This window comes from Pinus tabuliformis, chromosome 9, assembly GCF_031772625.1.
Source record: "Pinus tabuliformis cultivar Carrire ecotype Pingquan chromosome 9, CPIR1, whole genome shotgun sequence".
In the NCBI taxonomy this organism is placed as follows: Eukaryota; Viridiplantae; Streptophyta; class Pinopsida; order Pinales; family Pinaceae; genus Pinus; species Pinus tabuliformis.
In genome coordinates, this window is record NC_142307.1 from 1,595,116,934 (window position 1) to 1,595,137,468 (window position 20,535).

The window sequence follows — 20,535 nt, forward strand, 5'->3', positions numbered from 1 at the left end:
TCCTACAGGTAATTGATGCATTCAGTAGTCACAAGACAAAAATAATAATAAGCATATATGATCAGAGTGATTAATGAGAATGAATCGGTAACGTTCTTATAAAGTGAGGATGATGAGAGATTAGAAGGTGAAGAGGGCATTTTCATCACTTCAATCAATTTTAGTCAATGAATTTCTTAGGTTAAATTTATTTCATTTTCTTAAATTTGTTGTATTCAAAGTTGATATTTAGTTCAGGTGGAAATACACTGCTTATTTATAAGCTATTCAAATAAGGTTTGATTTAATATCAAATTCATTCCATTTCTTTTTATGTATAATTTTTCATATTATGTCATATCAAGTTTGATTTATTTTTTTCCAGAGTCTCACTTTACCAGAAATTTTTTTATGGGAATTAAGCATTATATAATTGCTTTATGATTTAAATTAAAAATTTGATTATGTTTGAAATAAATCAAATGTTATTCTTAAAATTATATAGTTAAATTTACGAATATATGTTCTATTTTGCTTTTTAATATAAAAGAAATAATGCATAGTCTAACTAATACATGAAATGATTTTTTTCATTGGAATTTAATGATATAATTTCAAGCAATATTTTCATTTTTTTGAAGTAATATTTTCATTTTTTGTTTTTTGAAACATGTTTTTGAATGCATAAATAAATTCAACTTCTTTAAAAACCTTGGGGCACTAAGTCAGAGCAGCAAAAAAGTCCTTTTGCCTATATTTAGGAGTATGTTAATTACTAAATACCATCCTAGATCCATTTTAACATCATATCTACCAAGCATCGATTATTCAAGAGATTTGATCCCTTTTGGAGTTTGGTAGATGTAGAATCAAGATGTAGAAAAAAAGGTCATTTTTTCTATAATTAGGAGTATGCTAATTACGAATTACCATCCTAGATCCATTTTAACATCCCATCTACCAAGCATCGAGAGGGATCAAATTTGTTTTCACTCTAAAAGAGGTTTTTATTCAAGAGATTTGATCCCTCTTGGAGTTTGGTACATGTAGAATTAAGATGGATCTAGGCTAGTAGAAAATCTCTCTCTCTCTCTCTCTCTCTCTCTCTCTCTATATATATATATATATATATATATCATAGGGAAAATCATGGGCTGCCAAATTTAATTATTAATTATTTATATTTTAATGTAATTGGACCAAGTCAAAATGTTTGGAGAATAGGATAGGATAGGACATTACAACACTTTTCTTCCATATTGGGCTGCAAAGCCGCAAAATTAAATATTTACTTTTATACATACAAAATAAAATGAATCCTATATTAAAATAAAAACAACTTCAAACTAAAATAGTAAAATTAAAAATTCTATATTATTATTATTATTTGTTGGGTAGTTGAGGGTGGTTTTTGACCTCGAGGTTTATGAAAGCCTATGGTATTCATGTGGAATATAGCATATTTAAAGGGGGAATTAACTATGGATCTACCAAGTATCAAGAGGGATCAAATATCTTCACATGCAAACCTCATTTAGAGTGAAAATTGATTTGATCCCTCTTGGAACACTATTCATCAATCTCATCAATATGTAAATTTTATTTCAGTAGATATAGAGTTAAGATAGATCAATGTTTATTTTGAGAAACACACTAATAAAATGTTTTAATTATAATAATTTTTTTTCACTTGTTTTATATAATATATAGGTAGTTGACATTGAAATATTTTATTTATAATTCACATTCTTCACATTAAAATGTTAATACATGCCCTAAGAAATTGAAAACATCTCTGTATATCTATATGTGTGTCCATATCAAACCAATATTAAACATTAAAAGAATTACGAATCTCCTTCATACGTCTAAATAGAAAGAAGTTATTAATGAAATAAGAATATATGTGTGTATGTGATGTTAAAATCCTTAACCTATATAGTAAAATATTTGATTTATAAACCAGGTTAAACTTTTCCTTGTTATTAATATTTTTAAATATTATATATCTACTACATATTAAGTATGAAATCAATTACACGTCTCCTAACAATGGAAAACAAAAATATATGAAATTATCTAATTTAAATTACTTTATTTCTCTCTATATGAAGTTGATATAAAATTATTTTATTTAATATGGACATTAAATATTTTACTTGTAGATTACAATAAAATAGTTCTTATATATATATATATATATATATATATATATATATATATATATATATATATATATATATATATATATATATATTACATGTAAATCAAATTATATATCATATAATAACAATAATATTATTTTATGTCAACTCCATCATATTAAGTAGTGAAGAAATTAAATATTTCCTTCATAGAAAAGTAAATTAAATTTTTCATTTGGTTTTCCTTCAATTACTTTATCTCTATGTATAAAGTTGATGTAAAATCAAGGTGAAAATTGAAGTATTTATTTATGGCCTACATTATTTTTTTTATTATTACTATTTTTAATTTGTTAATGTTAGTATTTAATATTATTTTAAATGTAATATTACATGACAAAATCTAGTCTCTGGAAGCAATAATAATTAATCAAATTATTATTGATATTTAAATTAATATCGATTAATAAATATTATTGTATTTATAATTATTATTATTATAATATTTATAATAGTTAATAATAAAAATACAAACTAAATAAATAAAAATAATTAAACTAGAAATAATATTTAAATTAATAAATATAATTAAAATATAAATCCATATGTGAGTGTGTGCTAGAGTTTAGTAACGAAAAATGCAAGATTATTCATGAAGTCATCATGGTGGCCACCCTAGAGGGGGCTTCTCCCCCTCCTCAAGATGATGCAATGATGTTTCAAGCATTAGTGGCCTCTCTCAGGAAGAAAACGTGGATGAAGGAAACACAATCAAGATTCGTTAAGAAGTCTCACAACATATGCTCTCTTTCCCTACTCATGGGATTTTGTCAAACATCTCTAGCATTTAAGATCAAGCTCTAGTGGGCAAGTTCACATGAATGTGGTTATCCCCTAAATTGTTGGAGTAGTGGATAGATAAAATCTGGAAACCAATGATGAAAGGAAACATTGGTCTTTTTGTATGTGTTAATGGAATTTTTCCTTTCCTTTTGATTTTAAAGAAGATTGAGATGTGATTTTCAAGAATGACTCATATTTCTTTGGGGCTAGAGGAATGTATCTAAACAAAGTGGTCATTGGATTTCAACCCAGATGAAGACATCCTAATGTAGTGTTGGTATGGGTAAAGCTACTAAGACTCTTGCTTTCGTATTGGTGTGATGAATGTTTGAAGGCCATAGGAACTAGTCTAGGTAGGTACCTCGATCGTGATTTACCTAAGGGATATCAATTTTCCTGTGCAAAAAATTGTGTTGATGTTGATTTAGAAAAAGGGTTTCCCTTGGAAATTAATCTGACATATGGGGAATGGAGTGAATACGAAATTTTATACTATGCACAATTTCCCTTCCAATGTTGGATATGTCATGATTATGGCCACTTTTCTACGAATTGTAAGAAGATGCAAATTCGCAAAGGGGAAGAAGTAAATGAAAATTCAAAAGATCAGTGGAAAACCTAGAGGAAAAGGGGCACAAAAGGAAATACAATGACTAGAAGAAATCCTATAATTCCAAACATAAATGAAGCCAGAACCTCAATGAACCCATTTGAGATCCTTCAATCGCAATAAGAAACCATATCAAAAGCACCACAAAAAAATAAGCACAAAGAGGCTCCAGAGGAGGAAGAAGTAACTCCAGAAGAGGAGAATGGGGGAATCTATGAAAAACACTTACAGAAGAAACAATTTCAATGGCAAAGGAATAACCCATATCCAGGGCCCATATCAACATTCAAAACTCTCCAATTCTAGAACAAGTGGAAAATTCCTCAGGGAACATGGGGCACGAAATAGGAAGCATGCCTATATTTCCAAAGGAATTAGGGGCAGGCATCGACATATCATTGAATAGAGAGGCAAGAAATAATGAATTAGGGAGATGCAAAAGGTAGTTAAGAAATAGGAAGTTCCAGAAGAGGAAAATGGAGGCACTCTAAGAACTAAAAAAAAAGTTAGAACTCAGCCTCAAATCACTGAGATTTTCAATTTCATGTAAAAACCCCTCTGGTAATTAAATAAAAAAGTAGTGAAAATGGAAAATAAATTTGTAACATCCCTCGTGAAAATTCCATGTAATAAAAGTTAATAAAGGCAATAAGAACAGTTGATGGGATGCTTATTCCAAGTTGAATGCTAGGAAAAACATCATAGTGTGGGTGTTCATTAGTTTATTATGGATAAGGAAATTGGCAAAGACAATGGCTAAGGCTTTGGAAAGGAAAAAATGGCATTTTTGGCACATTTATTTATGAAAATAATGGAAATTGGGAGAAAAGGAAGGTGAAAGGTCACAGGTTGCATGTGAGGAGGAAATTGAAGGAAAATAATGGAAAATGAAGAAAATAGAGGCCTAATTGATAAAAATACTTCTGAGGATTAGTTGGTACCTTTTGTTAGTTTAGTTTTGGAGCTCTCTCATTATTCTCTCTCTCTCTCTCTCACTCACTCATGGACACTTAGAAATTTCTTGGAGCACTTTGGCATTGGATCGGGAAAGGAAAAGAAGGAAAGAGGAAGGAAGGAGCAAGCAATGAAGAGCAGGATCAAGCAAGTACAATGGGATTCTTTGCAAGTAACAATTTGCATATGTGTTTTCCTTGTTAGATGTGGCATGCATGGAATGGCATGTGGTTCTTTGTTGTTATGGCATGGGTTTCTCCAGGTGTGGCAATGTTTTTAGCCTAACCTTGTTATTTCTGGATAGCCATGGTGTGATGGGTTCTCATGTTTTGGTTGAGCTATTGCCGAATGGATTCGAAGCTAAGTGAGGTGGATCTTTGAATGGTAGAACACATGACCTAGTAACCCCTGAACTAGATTATGGGTTGTGGTAAAGATGGATTTTTTGTTTCCTCGGTGGGCTAGGAATCCTCGACCTGTGAATGGAAAGATATACAGTAAATCCTAGATGTGGTTGCCCTTTATTAGGCCTAGGAATCATTTCCAGTGAATCAATGGATATACGGTAAAGCCTAGAGGGTGGTATCTCGTTTTAAGGCCTAGTGATCCCTAGATCAGATTATGGATTGTTGTAAATTCTGAGAGAATAAGAGACAGGAAAATTCCTCATGGTGTAGGTGGAGAAATCCAGTGGCATCCATACTTGTTTTGGCCTAGTGATTTGGTGGAGATCATGGTAAAGTTTGTTATTACATGTTTATTGTGTTGGTCTAGTGATCCTGGATGGATTGCGGCAAAGCCCGGTTTCTATTAATGAGGTGGTTTAGCCTCGGGATGTCCTAGTTGGTTCTTTTGGTTTTAGTCCCACATTAATGCTTGGAATATGGCATGGGGGTGAATCGCTGAAGAGAGAATTGGCTTAGCCATAGAATAGTTCCACCCAACCATAGAATGGCTCAGCCATGGTAGTCCCACGTTCAAGTCAAGCCCTTGTTCAAGTAATTGCATTTGTATCACGAATCCCTTGATATCTTTTTGTTCTGAAGGTGTCATTTATTTTTGGGCAGTGGCCTGGGATTCGGGCCTGAAAAAGTGGCTCAAATCCCGGGGACGATTGCACAACACTGAGCAGAAAAATCCCTGGACGTTGGCATACCATGCTGTGGGAGCATCTAGAGCCCTCTTGACACATGCATGCACATATCAAGGGAGCATCCAGGGGTTAATTGGTCTTAAAACTCAATGGGACCCAAGGTTTGGTTACCTGAGAGGTTGGGATGGTTCCTCGGAGTGTTGTTGCTGAAGTGGAAGGCATGTATGGTATGTTTCCATCGATTACACTTACTTCAGGTGGCTTAGGAGGTCAAATCATATCATAGTAACTTCTCGTCACATGTTTAGCTCAGTTAGCCGGCTGGATATATGTGGGAGGAGAGTGTTACAAAGTGGTATCAAAGCATGGTTCACCCCTCAGACTAGATGGGCGGTGTGTGTTGGTCATGCATTGGTTTCATGTGTGTTAATCATCCTTGTGGTCTATTATCTTCAATAACACTTAGAGATAGTTTGGAGTTATTTTGTCAAATTATCAATGCTATTAGAATTTCCGAAAATAAAAATAAAATAAAAAATAGATGTACAAAGTGTCAATTTGGTCACCTAGTGAGTGTGTAGAGTCAACATGAGCCTAAGTGGGGTTCAAAGATGAGTCAAGATCCAAATCATTGTTTGTGTCGGTCTCACTTGTTCATGATTTTCATTTAGCCAATAGGGAATTTTTGTCCAAATTCGTAGCAAATTAAGTTATGAAAACAGAGTATTATGAAAGTGCCAGAAATTTCGTAGTAAATCTATCACATCTGCCACCTATTTTGCTACAAAACTTGAAACCATGGTAATTAGTAATGGTTAAAAAAAAATCACAAATCTGAGTCATGATGGAGTATCATTACATGTTAGTGTTCACCTTTTTGATTGTTATCCCCAAAATGTTCACACTGCAAAGCATTCTACATCGTTTTCCTTTCATTGTGAGTTGGTTTTGTTGTCATAGGGAAGTCTATCTGTCCTAAAGAGAAATTGTAGGTCGCAAGAAGGAGTTCACCACGTGTGCAGCCATGGCGCAGAAGAAACAATACAAAGGAGGTTTTGTGGTGCGATATGAACCCATTGACATGAATCTTTTGGAAGAAGGCCCTATTTTTAGTCGTTTGTGACAACGTTTGATGCCTTAATTTTTGCCAGAAGTTGCAGTGTTGCCATGGATAGATTGCTAAGTATTTTTCTATGAATTTCACAGGAACAAAAACGAAGGTGGGTATGTTGAACTTTGCAATCCCCCCTGATAAAATTTCATGTGCTACAGAGATTCCCAGGTCTAGTGAGATGTGGTTCAAGGATCAAAAGTTCCAACTTCTCAATTGTGATGATTTTCTCAAGGATGAATACAAAGGAATTGACATGACTTCTATCATTTCTAGGGTTTTCCTCAAAGATCATTTTTCTAATCTTTTAATGGTCATCTAGAAATATTTTACATATGAAGGTAGGTTCAATATGGTTTACGAGTATCACTTCAGATTGCTCTTACATTTCACAGGTCAACAACCTCTAGACATTCCTTTTTATTTTTATAGAATTTTGGGAAAGATGGATGACAGAGTCCATACTAAACCTGATGCTAGCAACACTTCTCTTTTCCATCATGGCATCATAAAATTACTTGTTGTATAAGAACTAAATAATTTAAACAGAGATTGGATTAACTTCTTTTCCTTGAGATGTCATGAGCTAGATTTTGTCACCCCTTCTAGAAAAACTCCAAAATCTCAGTCAATAACTCCTAGGGAAGAGAAGAAACCAGAAACAAAACCTATAGTGGAAACTTCCACAAGCACTGGGAAAAGGATGACCAGAAAATAGAGTAAAGGGAAGGGTAAGTTAGTTGATATTCTAGAAGCCATTGAAATTGAAGAAAGTCCAGTTTTGCAGCCTTTGCAAGAGACAAAAGTAGAAACTCAGAAAAAGAGAAAGAGGGCAAAGAAACTTGATTTTACACAAGAGGAACAAGGTTTTATTTTCAGACCAAGAAAACCTGTAACAAGATCAATGAAACAAACAGAAAGGATGCTAGAAGAGCCCTTTGAAAAAACAGAATCAACAAAGAAGAGACAAAGAAAAGAGCCTATGCAAGAAAAAAGTCAGATAGAAGTTCTACATGAACAATTGAGAGAAGCTAGACAAGAAGTGATAAATTCTAAACTTGAGTTTGAGGAGTGGCAAAGGGAGGTGTCAAAGCAGATAGACTTCTATGATGAAACTGCAGAAAAATCCAGAAAGATGTTGAAGAGGACTCTACCTTTGCACAGGATGTTAAAGCATATGTACAAAAGGAACAGTTGGCTATAGGAAGATAGAAATAAGTTGCAGAAATAAGTCAAAGGATTGGAAACTCAAATAGAGATGATCAAAATTGAACTCTCAAAAAGAAATCTCAAGCTCATAGCTGAAGTAACAAGCACCCCTTGAGTATGGTAAATTCCTCATTTGTTTTGGCTATAATATGCTAAATTAATAGTTTCAGCAATATACATGGTTAGACAAACTATAAAGAGTGATAAGAAGGCATAAGAAGTCATAAGAAATCCAAAAACCAAAAAATTCAAAATTTCGTAGAAACTCCCCATAGTTAAGCAGAAAATTTGCTACGAAACTGTTGTAGCTTATCATTTAGGAAATTGCAAATTTTAGATAAAGGAGTTCTAATGGAATAAATTCAGCTAAAATACATGAGAGTACACTTCAGAGTTTGTAGAGAGATCAGAAAAAGACCAAAATAATGTTTTTTGTAGCTTGCTACCAAATTTTGCTACAGAACTGTCAAACTGCTTTTTTCTGCATTATAATTTTTTATTGGGCATCAAACAGCAGGGAAATCACATGGGCTAGAGATACCAATGGTGTCCACATCATCAGATCAAAACCCTTATTTTTCAAGAAGACAAGTCAGCAAAGTCAACTAGGTCAGCACATCCACGTGGCAGGAGCACATTAGTAGTCTAGCACACTCATCATTTAGTTGAATTTGATAAGGTTCAGCAACATATTATTTGTGGGATCATAAATTGATAGAATCCTATTTGAATTCAAATTGTATTAAAATAGAAAATCCCTAAGAAATCTCAATATATTTTGTAAGTCAAATAGGATTGGGTCTCTTAGCATGATGATCAAATATAGCCCTAGGTGGCAGGTTTTGTAATTAATGATAGAAGGAGATGTCTTTCTATATATTTGTAGTTTTTTTACTCTACGGGAGGAAAGATAATGTGAGAAAGACCACTTTTGTAGATTTTTATCCAATTAATATACATTTGGAGCATACTCTGTTTTTAGCATGAGATTCATTTTGGTTTCATTCCATCCCTTCATGTTTTTATGTTATTATCAACTTTCACAACTTGTTTGATTACTTGGAAATCAATTTAATATTGCTCCAACTTCCTTCAAGTTTGTTGTGATTAATTGTAAATGTTTATTTCACATTAGTTAAGCCAAAAATGCCTCAACATCCACAAAACAATGTTCATATGTAAATTGAGTTTTATTTTGACTCCATGCCTAATGGTGGTGATTATCACACTTTCTTTCACTTGCAAGAATCACACAAAAATCCAGAGTTAGCCATCTGTAATTGAGTTTTATCTAGAACATTATACAGTTTTCCTTGAGAGAGCCCTCTCATGCTAGAAGGGCTAACTTCTAGCTATAAGTGGTTTGAAATAGTTACTCTTGGTTGGAGGTTGACACAATCTGACCTGTCATATCAAGTAATAACATGGTCTATATGATTGTTGCATATGCATGGTGTCATTCATGGTTGTAGTGATGTCACCATGTGAGGATGTTTTTCTTGTGAATTGTTATATACGCAGTTTTGTCAGGTTATAGTAGCGTATGTACGCAAGTTTCCCCATATAAACCCACGTACCCATAGGTTTCTTTGGGCTGAGGCATGTATACATGCAACTGTGTATTGACACAGTCGCGTATGCCCTAATTTTCCAAGATTTTGTCAAGTCTTTCTATTTCTGAAGATTTGTTTGCTGGTCTGAGGATTTCTTGACCAGTCAATTTTTATTGTCAGTCTTTGGTTTTGCAGCAAGTTTCCGGTTTCGAATTCTCGCTTATTGTGTAAAGTTTTGGTCTTGTTTTTGTTTTGTCACAAGTGTCATCATTTGTGTTTGGGCACATGAGATTTCTTTCTGAGAATCTTGGTTGTTCTAGTATTTCAGAGTAGAAATATTTGTTCCAATCTTTGTGACAAACTTTATCTTTGTGATCTTCTTGCTTTGTGTCAAAACTGCATCTTGTGGCCATTTGCTTTTCTCGCTTTTTGAAAGTTGTTGAGTGACGATTTTGAAAGTTGTATTTCTTGGTCTTTTGATCATTGTCACCAAGCTCTTTTTGCTTCTTTTTGGTCGTTAATGGCATCTTGAAACACCTATTTTGTTGAGTTTTCACCCATTTTGAGTTGATTACTTGCAAAGTGTTTTTGTTGTCTATTTTTTCGGTCTCAAATTTTTCAATAGTATTTGGAGCACTTTTGAAAAGTTGTTTTTTGTTTTTTCTTTTGAAGAAAACTTCTTGAAAACTTGGTTTTTTCCCTCTTATGCCTTGTTTTGATTTTGGTTTCTTTTTGCAAGTGAAAGTGCATTTTGTTTGTCTTGAGATTTGATTTTAGTGTTTGGACGAAAATGAGCATTAGGAACTTATATTCTATTTAAACATCTTAAGTGGCCAATTAGAAATGATAAACAAGTTACTTTCATTCTTTGCTTTAGAGTAGTCTTAAGTTTTTTTCATTAGCATATACTCATTGCATTAGGATAGTTTGTGCATCTTTTAGGGCATCCATAGTTTTTGTTAGTTTTTGTGAGTGTGAAGCTTGTTAAAAGAAAAGAAAAGAGAAATTTATTGCTTTCTTAGAAGTTCCTTAGAACCTGGTAGAAATTTCTTTCATCGAAGAACAAAACAATTGCATTTGCATATAGTTTGGTTTTTATTAATTTCTTTTGCATCGAAAAACACCACAAGTTTCATTTCCGTTTATCCCTTGACTTAAGAACAACCCATTTAAAAACAAGCACTAACTAAAATATACTAGAACTTTTTTATATTGTCAATTTAGACACACCAACAAGTTTTAGGATATTTAGGGCCTTGGATTAGGCAAGTGGAGAGAAAACTCTCCAAGGCCACTTTAAACTGTCAAACATAGAAGTCTGAATAACGAGTGCAAATCCAATAGTGTTAGGGAGACCAGGAAAGCTCCGGATCTGGGAGTTAAGCACGAGGGTTTTTTAAGATAAGGAAGAGAGATACCCCCTCTCCTACTTGCTGGATCTAACCTCAAGATTGTTCCGCCTGGCTTCTGACACAAGTTGGTAACCTTAGTTGCTTATCCTAGAGATCTACATAGGTGGCTGCGGAGGGGAATCCCGTGACACTTGAGTTCGACGTTGTATCACTCTCAGCGTGTTATGAAACCAGCTCAAGAAAAGATAGAAAAGATAGATCAACGCCTTAGAATTCAGCCTCTTCGAGGGGGCAACCTCCTTTACATTACATAAATGAACAATTCTCGGATGATACAAATGACAAAACCTCCTTTCTATATATAGGAGTCTAAGGAGTCACAATATAATCCAGCCGACCTAACAATAATAATATAAAGCCACAAAAATAACAATAGAGGGATTCTATGGGGCACAGAAATAACAATATGGGGGTAATAGGGGCACAAAAATATAAATAAGGGGTATAACTACAATAGTAATGGGGTAATCACTAGTATTATAGGGACCCAACATGCCCCTCTCCTTCAAAAAAGTGTTGTCCTCAACGCTTGAGTAGTTCTGGATACTTCTGCATAAAATTCTCATCCTCCCATGTGGAATCTTCAGCGGATAAGTTCTTCCACTTGATAAGATACTCTGAAATTGATCGATTTCGTAGCTGTCGAGTTCTTGTTTCTGTGACTGCTTCCGGTTCCAATATAATTTTTCCTTCCTCGTCAAGTTCTGGCAATATTGTTTGAATTGGGAGCTTGTCACCTATAACCTTCTTTAAACATGAAACATGGAAAACTGGGTGCAATCGAGAAGCTGCAGGAAGCTCCAATTTGTATGCCATAGTACCAATCTTTTGCAACACCTTGTACGGACCATAATACTTTGGTGATAATTTATTATCCTTCTTAGCTTGCTTTAGGGACATTTGCTTATATGGTTGTAGCCGTAGGAATACCCAATCACCTACATCAAAACTTCTTTCACTGCGATGTTGATCTGCCTGTTGTTTCATTCTATTTTGTGCCAACACGAGGTTATCCTTTAAGAGTTGGAGGACTTGTTGTTGATGTTCGATGTGATGTTCCACTGCCTGAACCTTAGAATTTTCTCTTAAATATGATGTGATGGATGGTGGTTGATACCCATAAAGTGCCATAAATGGGGTCATTTTTGTTGTTGTATGGAAGGAAGTGTTATACCACCATTCAGCCAGAGGCAACCATTTGACCCATTGTGTCTGTTTATCAGATACAAAGCAACGAAGATATCCTTCCAAACATTTGTTTACTATCTCAGTTTGCCCATCAGATTGAGGATGATAAGATGAGCTATGAGCTAACTGAGTACCAAGACAAGAAAATAATTCTGTCCAAAAATTTCCAGTGAAAATGGGATCTCTGTCACTTACAATAATCTTTGGGTTTCCATGTAGCTTTTGAACTGTTTCCATAAATGCAGTAGAAACTGTACTGGCTTTAAATGGATGTGATAATGCACAAAAGTGTGCATACTTGGTAAGTCTGTCAACTACCACCATGATGACACTCTTTCCCTCAGACTTGGGTAAACCTGTGATAAAATCCATTGAAACCTCCTCCCAACGTTGGCTTGGAATGGATAAAGGTTGTAATAGACCCGGTGTCTTAATTGTTTCAACTTTATTTTGCTGGCAAACCAAACATTCCGCCACAAACTTTTGAATATCTGATTTAAGGCCATCCCAAAAAAATTCCTTCTTAACCCTGTGGTAAGTTTTTAAAAATCCTGAGTGCCCTCCTAAGGGAGAAGTGTGCAATTCCATAAGAATCTTTTGTTTTAGCTGGGAATTCTTACAGAGGTATAAGCGATCTTTGTACCATAACGAATCATTTTTCCAGCTAAATGTATCAGAAGTACTGGAATCTTGTTGTAGCTTTCGAATAAGTGCCCACACTTCTTCGTCATTCTTCCATTCCTCCCTTGCTTCGTTTATCCAATCTGGTTGGATAATAGAAATGGCACACAACAATGCTTCCACATCCTCATCCTTTCTTGAGAGTGCATCTGCCACCACATTTTGCTTCCCTTTTTTGTAGATGATTTCAAAGTCATAACCCAACATCTTTGTGACCCACTTTTGTTGCTCTTCAGAGGATAATCTTTGTTCTAAAAAGTATTTAAGGCTATCATGATCCGTTTTTACCTTGAAGTGTCTTCCCATTAGGTAGGGTCGCCATTTCTTAAGTGCATGGAGTATTGCCAACATTTCCTTCTCATAAATAGCTTTGCTTAAAAACTTTCCCTTGATTGGACGACTTTCAAAAGCAATGGGTCTTTCATCTTGCATTAGAACAGCACCAATTCCATTTCCTGAAGCATCACATTCCACAATAAAGGTTTTTGTGAAGTCCGGTGTAGCTAAGACCGGTGCTTGGCACATTGCCTCTTTAAGATGTTCAAAGGCCTTTGTTGCTTCCGAAGTCCATGAAAATGAATCTTTCTTCAATAATGTTGTTAGAGGTGCTGCTATTCTCCCATAATTCTTAACAAACTTGCGATAATACCCTGTCAACCCAAGAAATCCTCGCAGATGCTTTATGGATGTGGGGATTTTCCATTCCTTAATGGCTTTAATTTTGCTAGGGTCTACCTTAACTCCTTCATGAGATACAATATGACCCAAATATTCCACCTCCTGGACTCCAAAGAAACATTTGGATCTTTTTGCATATAATTGTTTCTCCTCCAATAGTTGTAGCACCTTGTCAACATGTTCAACATGATCCTTCCAAGACTTGCTGTAGATTAGTATATCATCAAAAAATACTAACACAAATTTTCTAAGGAATGGTTTGAAAATTGAATTCATCAAACCTTGAAATGTTGAAGGTGCATTGGTAAGGCCAAAAGGCATGACCAAAAATTCATAATGACCCTCATGAGTTCTAAATGCCGTTTTTGGAATGTCTTCAATCTTCATTCTGATTTGATGATATCCCGAACGAAGATCCAACTTGGTGAAGTAAATTGATCCATGCAATTCATCCAGTAATTCATCAATAACAGGAATGGGGAACTTATCTTTAATAGTGAGCTTGTTGAGCTCCCTATAATCTGGACACATGCGCCATGATCCATCCTTCTTGTGCACCAATACTACTGGAGCTGAGAAAGAACTTTGACTCGGTTGAATTATACCAGCCTCTAGCATTTCTGCAACCATACGTTCAATTTCACTTTTTTGGACATAGGGATATCTGTACGGCCTGATGTTTGGAGGAACACTTCCTGGAATCAGATGAATAGCATGATCATGATCACGCATAGGTGGGAGACCTTGGGAGTCTCAAATACCTTGGAATGATTGTCCAAGGACTTTTTGGAGATCTGGAGAAATAGATGATTCCAATGTGGAAACATCTAGCGAACATAATTGTGCAATTACACCTCTTTGCTCCTTTTTTAGAAGCTTTGTCATACCATTAGAGCTGATTATCTTTCCTGGTTTCCCTGCAATACCCCTTAATTCAACTTCCTTTCCTTCCAAGAAAATTTGATGAAAAGTTCTTGAAAATTAAAAGCTATTGTACCCAAGGATTGTAGCCATTGGACTCCTAGTACAACATCAGCACCTCCCATTGGAATGGAAAGCATTGGGCTAGTCAATACATATTCTCCCATGGATAGCTTGATATTATGGCACTTTCCAGAGCAATTTATTGTTCCTCCATTTGCAATCATCACTTGACACTCTGGTGCTGGATATAGGAAGCAATTCAATTCTTTTGCTACCCTACAATGAATAAAATTGTGGGTGCTTCCTGAATCAATCAACACTATTACCTTTTTCTTCTTGATTTGTCCTTCTATCTTGATGGTTTGAGGAGTGGTAATTCCCGCCAATGCATTACAAGATATGGTCGGATTTATTTGTTCTTCATCTAGGCTTTGTTCCTGGAATATATCCTCTTCTTTTGACCTTTCTTGCTCCTTTTCTTCTTCCTCTTCACAATCTATGTAGAATAATTTCTTCTCAGCACACTTATGACCTTTTGTGTATTTGCTATCACAATTGTAACAAAGCCCTTTTGCTCTTTTTTCTTCCAATTGTTGTGGTGTCAACCTTGTAGGTTGTGGAAGACTATGGGCAACAACACTTCCATCTTTATAGTTGTGAATGGTATGCTTCCTAGTTGCCATAATTTTGCTTTCCATTTTTCTTGCTAACCTGAATGCCTTCTCTAATGAATCAGGTTCCCAAAGGCGCACATCATGTTGGATATTATCCTTTAAAGACCCTATGAACACATCAATCCTATGCTCCTCTGGAATATCTTTTACCCTTATGTTCAATTTTTGGAACTCCTCAATGTGCTCCATTATTGAACCCTTTTGTTTGAGACTTATCAATTGGCTAAAAAAAGTGTTGCTTTTTGTATCCTCATAATGTGCTATCAATTCTTCCGTAAAAATTGCCCAAGTGATAAATTGTTTACGAGAACAAAGCCATTGATACCATACAAACTGATTTGGTTCCAAATATAAAGTTGCCATACGTACCTTTTGTGTGTTTTGCACATTATTGAGATCGAAGAATTGCTCCATCTGTAATATCCATGTGGCGGGATCCTTGCCATCAAACTTCCTCATATCGATTTTTGGAACATGGTGAGTCTTCGATCCAACATTAGAGTCTATGGAATCATGATTAACATTTCTTTTGTTCTCATCATGAGTTTCCTTTACTACCTTTTCACCATTAGTGACCCTTTCTTGTAGCAAGTTCTTCAATTCTTCCATGTCTGTCTTCAAATCTATCTTCAAATTTACCATCGAATCCTCCATCTTAGCTTCCATGCCCTTTATCTTAGATTCCACGCCATTTATCATAGATTCCACGCCATTTATCTTAGATTCCACGCCACTTATCTTAGCTTCTGTTAGCTTTTGTGAGCGTGACATTTGTTGCACTTGTTCTTGTAATTTTGATATATCATGTAGCATTTCTTCCTCTTCTTCATGAGTCATGCTAGAGCTTTCAGGTTCCTTACTAGGTGTTTGCATTTTCTTTCCTCGGGGCATCAGTTACCGATAATAATGCTTTACTATGCCCTTTGAATTCCGTTAAACCAAGCTTAGATAAAAAATTTAAAAAAACTACACACCTTTTTTCACTTTATAGAAGCCTGATATTGAATCTGATGTATCTCTGTAATTTCGGATCATCCAGTTCTGAAATTGCTACCTGTAGTAGCCTTCTGTGTCCTCTTTCCAATGCCACAAGTCTGAGCCAAATTGGATTCTCCAAGTAAGAGTTATGTGAAATCTCCCACAGTGACTTGCTTTTAGACTGGTTCAGTAGAGCGAAATTGTACGACGTGCCACGAGTCACTGTTTCAACCTTTGAATCTGAAACACACATACAAGAAACTAAAGTCCGTCCTCTTTCTGTACCTTTTTACAAAATTTCAATCCGATCCTCAGAGAGAGAGTTATGACGATTTTCCCCAGGTCACCTGTTTTGAATGTAATTCAGGAGTCTGCAAAAAGGCCAACTTCCTCAGATCATATCTCCGAAAATATCGCGCGAAAAGCTCTGAAATTCGGACCCAAGGTTCAGCGCCAATTCTTCTCAAATGGGTTTTTTTTTCGACTTCTGAAACGTCACAGAAAAAAGTTATAGCGAAAATTCCACGATGACCTGTTTGGAGCAGCGAAACCCTAGAATCCAAAGCTCTGATACCAAATGTTATGAAACCAGCTCAAGAAAAGATAGAAAAGATAGATCAACGCCTTAGAATTCAGCCTCTTCGAGGGGGCAACCTCCTTTACATTACATAAATGAACAATTCTTGGATAATACAAATGACAAAACCTCCTTTCTATATATAGGAGTCTAAGGAGTCACAATATAATCCAGCCGACCTAACAATAATAATATAAAGCCACAAAAATAACAATAGAGGGATTCTATGGGGCACAGAAATAACAATATGGGGGTAATAGGGGCACAACAATATAAATAAGGGGTATAACTACAATAGTAATGGGGCAATCACTAGTATTATAGGGACCCAACACAGCGATACTTCTGGAGGGCACCCTTGCGAAGCTTGGGGGCTTGCACCAGCACAGGCTTTTGTTTGGAGGTCAGTGTAACTTCCTCTGATACCTTCGCTGGTAGGCCTGGGCCGTCATTATCCCAGACTATCTTCGGAAGGCCCCTACTTCACTTTCTTGTATTTTGGTGTCCAATCCTCATCACCTGGAGAAACTGAATTATTGCCTCTACCTTGAAGGGATCAACATGAATCCAACACACAGACCTTCATGTCCAAGTCACATCACACACATCCCTTCGATGACCAGTGCTGGGAGCATGGCATCCACCGTAAGTGCTACAGGCACACAGACTCCTATATCAGTATAAGGGGAGGAACCATTTCCATCCCTTCTACATATTTATTTGGGTCTACTGCTAGCAAATCTTTGTTTGGGTCTACTTCCATTTTGTCGATGAGTGGAAGTTCCCAAGTGCATGCATCCAATTCTAGATTCTTCCCATTTGGCACCCAGTCATAGGGTATTCTGTCAGTTCCATTCAGTGCCTCCACATCCATGATGAGTGGATCGGCTTCATTTCAGGGTTTTCCTTTTGGAAGTGGTCATACACCACATTCCAACCTGATGATAGGATCTATGCCTTTTTTCTATAGGTTAAGGTAGTAATCCCTTTCAAGGTTGGACTAACCCTGCGGTTAGTGGCATAAGAACTAGGAATCCATTTTTTGGCCAACAAGGGAATACACTGTACTCCACAGTTAGTTCATTTCGAAGTATTCCTCCTTTAACTGCCACTTGGAATCCTTATCAAGGGTTATTGAATCCTTATAATGCTTTAGGAGGGAACTTTGCTGGTTTTGGAGGTGTTTCGGTTGGAGTTGGTCAAACTCCGAGTTTTACTGGACCACTAGGGTCACCTTTTGGTTCAACAGGTTCTGCTAGTTACTTTAGGCAGCCTAATGCCTTTCAAAATCCAAGCCAATCTTTTCAGAAATTTGGGAACTCCGCCCAATCTGGGTGGAATCCCCAAGGTCCTCCTAGGCTTCCGTTTCTAGCAACGTTGAATTTACCAGATCTCACGAAATTAACAAATGATCCAATTAGATACAATCCGGCCTAGCTTCTGGTCCTAACCAAACTCCCATTGGATATTCCAAAGTTTGAGGGGAAGGGTGGTGAAGATCGAGGCGACCATGTAACCACATTCCATTCGTGGTGCTCATCAAACTTCCTCATCGATGACTCGGTTAGGTTGAGACTTTTTCAATGCACCTTAATTGGCAATGCGGCCAAGTGGTATATAGAGTTGCCAGGGGGCAGATTTACATCTTTCATCGATTTGGCTAACATTTTTCTAAACCATTTCCAGTTGCCCATCCGTTATGACACCGGAACTGAACTTCTGGCCAATTTCCGTCAGGATACAACAACTCACATCTCTGATCATATTTAGGAATGGAGACGAAGAAAGAGGCTCATTAAAGCTGAAATTCCACCTGAATACCATCTCGAATGGTTCTTGAAATCGTTACAACCTGAGATTTCCAAGGATGTCTCTCTGTCCGGAGTCTATTCTGAAGAGCAAGCTATTTTTCGGGCCCAGCAGTTAGAATTGATTTACTCTCAGTCTAGGATTCTTTAGAAAATCTTGCCTGATGCTCCCGGGACTAAGGTTGATATAGCCAAATCGAAGCCAGGTCCTCATGTGGATGGTATCATTGGATCGATAGACACCAATGCGGTGAACCTGTTGAGCCAATTGCAGCAGTTGTCTTTACAAACTTCTCCTACCAATCAGGTCACATCGTCTAACTCTTCGCCTTCCCAACCCTCTTCCATTAACGTCGTCCAATCTTCCAACCCTAAAGAAAATCAAAATTCCAATGGGAAGAAGAAAGGGCGAGGTAAGAAGAAGAGTAAATATTAGAAAGCTGACACAAACAAACCCGGCAATAGTGCTGGTGAGGGTGGAAAGCAGTCCAAAAAGAAAGTTAAGTTTCCATGCAAGTTATGCAATGGAGACCATTTGACTCGTCTTTGCCACAAAATTCAAGATGCTTAGCACTTGTTAATGCAGCAAGGGTCTTCTAGCTCTCAAGTTGTGTTAACCAACCCTTTTCCCCAAGGGCAACAGTTGCTTGCTGGCACAAATTCAAATCGTGGTACCTCTGCAGGGGGCAACTAGGAAGGGGATAAATCATCAAATGTTTTCATGATGGGTTCTCATGTTAATGTGGCCACTCAGTCACATGATTATGGTGAAACTGAAACATCCAAGGACAAATCTACTCCCTACACTGTCAACCTAATTCATATTGAGTGACCCTCTGTCGAGAATATACCTCGGATACAGAAAGGTTCTGCTAAACACGCGACTATCAACCACAATGCTATGACTGCCCAAAATTACTCCATTGTTGAGGATCTAGCCCAGAGTCCATCCGCAATGTCCACTTTAGAGGTCCTCCAGTCGTGTCCAGCTCAAGGAAGTGCTTTGCTTTCGGCAATAGGGGCAGTTGATCCAAATAATTCCTTAGTGCTCACTTTTGACATGTTTAATGTCAAAAAGCGACTTCCTCATCATATGGCTTTTCAAATCAAGTCTACTTATCGAAAATCTAATATTTTTCGAACAGTTGTAGATGAGAGAGCTTCCAAATCTTTAATGTCTATATCATGCTAGAAGGCCATTGGATCTCCTTCGGTTGTTCCTTCACCTACCCTCCTGACAGCATTTGATGGGCATTCTCATAGGCCGCATGGGATTATCTCGACCTTTCCTATATGTGTTGGAGGAAAGGTTGTTAATATCGAAGTAGAAGTCATTGATGCTAACCTAGATTACAATCTCCTCTTAGGAAGGAACTGGATCTACGAGATGGATGCCGTTGTTTCTACTCTGTTTCGTGTTATTTGCTTTCCTTATGAGGGGAAAATTGTTAAGGTTGATCAATTGGATTATTCTCTAGTTGATCCTCGAGCAACTTCGGATTCTATTGTTCCCTTAGTGGATAACCCCCGTCCACCTACTGAGAATATGGGAGTTGGGATGTATTCTTCATTGATGGGTACATTTGATTTTCCCTCTCCTATTGCTAGAATCAATGTCATTTCATCATCCAAGGAGTCTTCACAGGAAGAGTTCCTCCGAACTCATTATTTTTTAGACCCTTGGACCTTGCCTTCGCCTACGACCACATTAGATGAAGGACAAGTCGGTGGAATGGCATTTCCTATGTCTGCAGCAGAGCTTAGATATCAGTTTATCATCAACTCTACAGACAACCATTCTACTCCTTTCTCTGAGGAGGAGTTAGATGGTGATGTGGCCCCAGCTTGGACCCTTGATTCTACCTCCGCTATGGACTGCTTAGATACAATTTTACCATCGGAAGAAGCGATCTTAGAAGCAATGACTGGTGTAGATCGACCTTGGGGAGACTTACACCATCGTTCATATTTTCTTCCCCCATTGCGAGAGGTCGAGTCCAGGTTTTCCAATCTGCTCACTAGCAATGTTTGTACAGTTTCAAACCCTTTGGCTCCAGCACACATTCGTGCTGAAGGTAACATGTCAATCATTTCAAAAACCATACCAATAAACATCTCT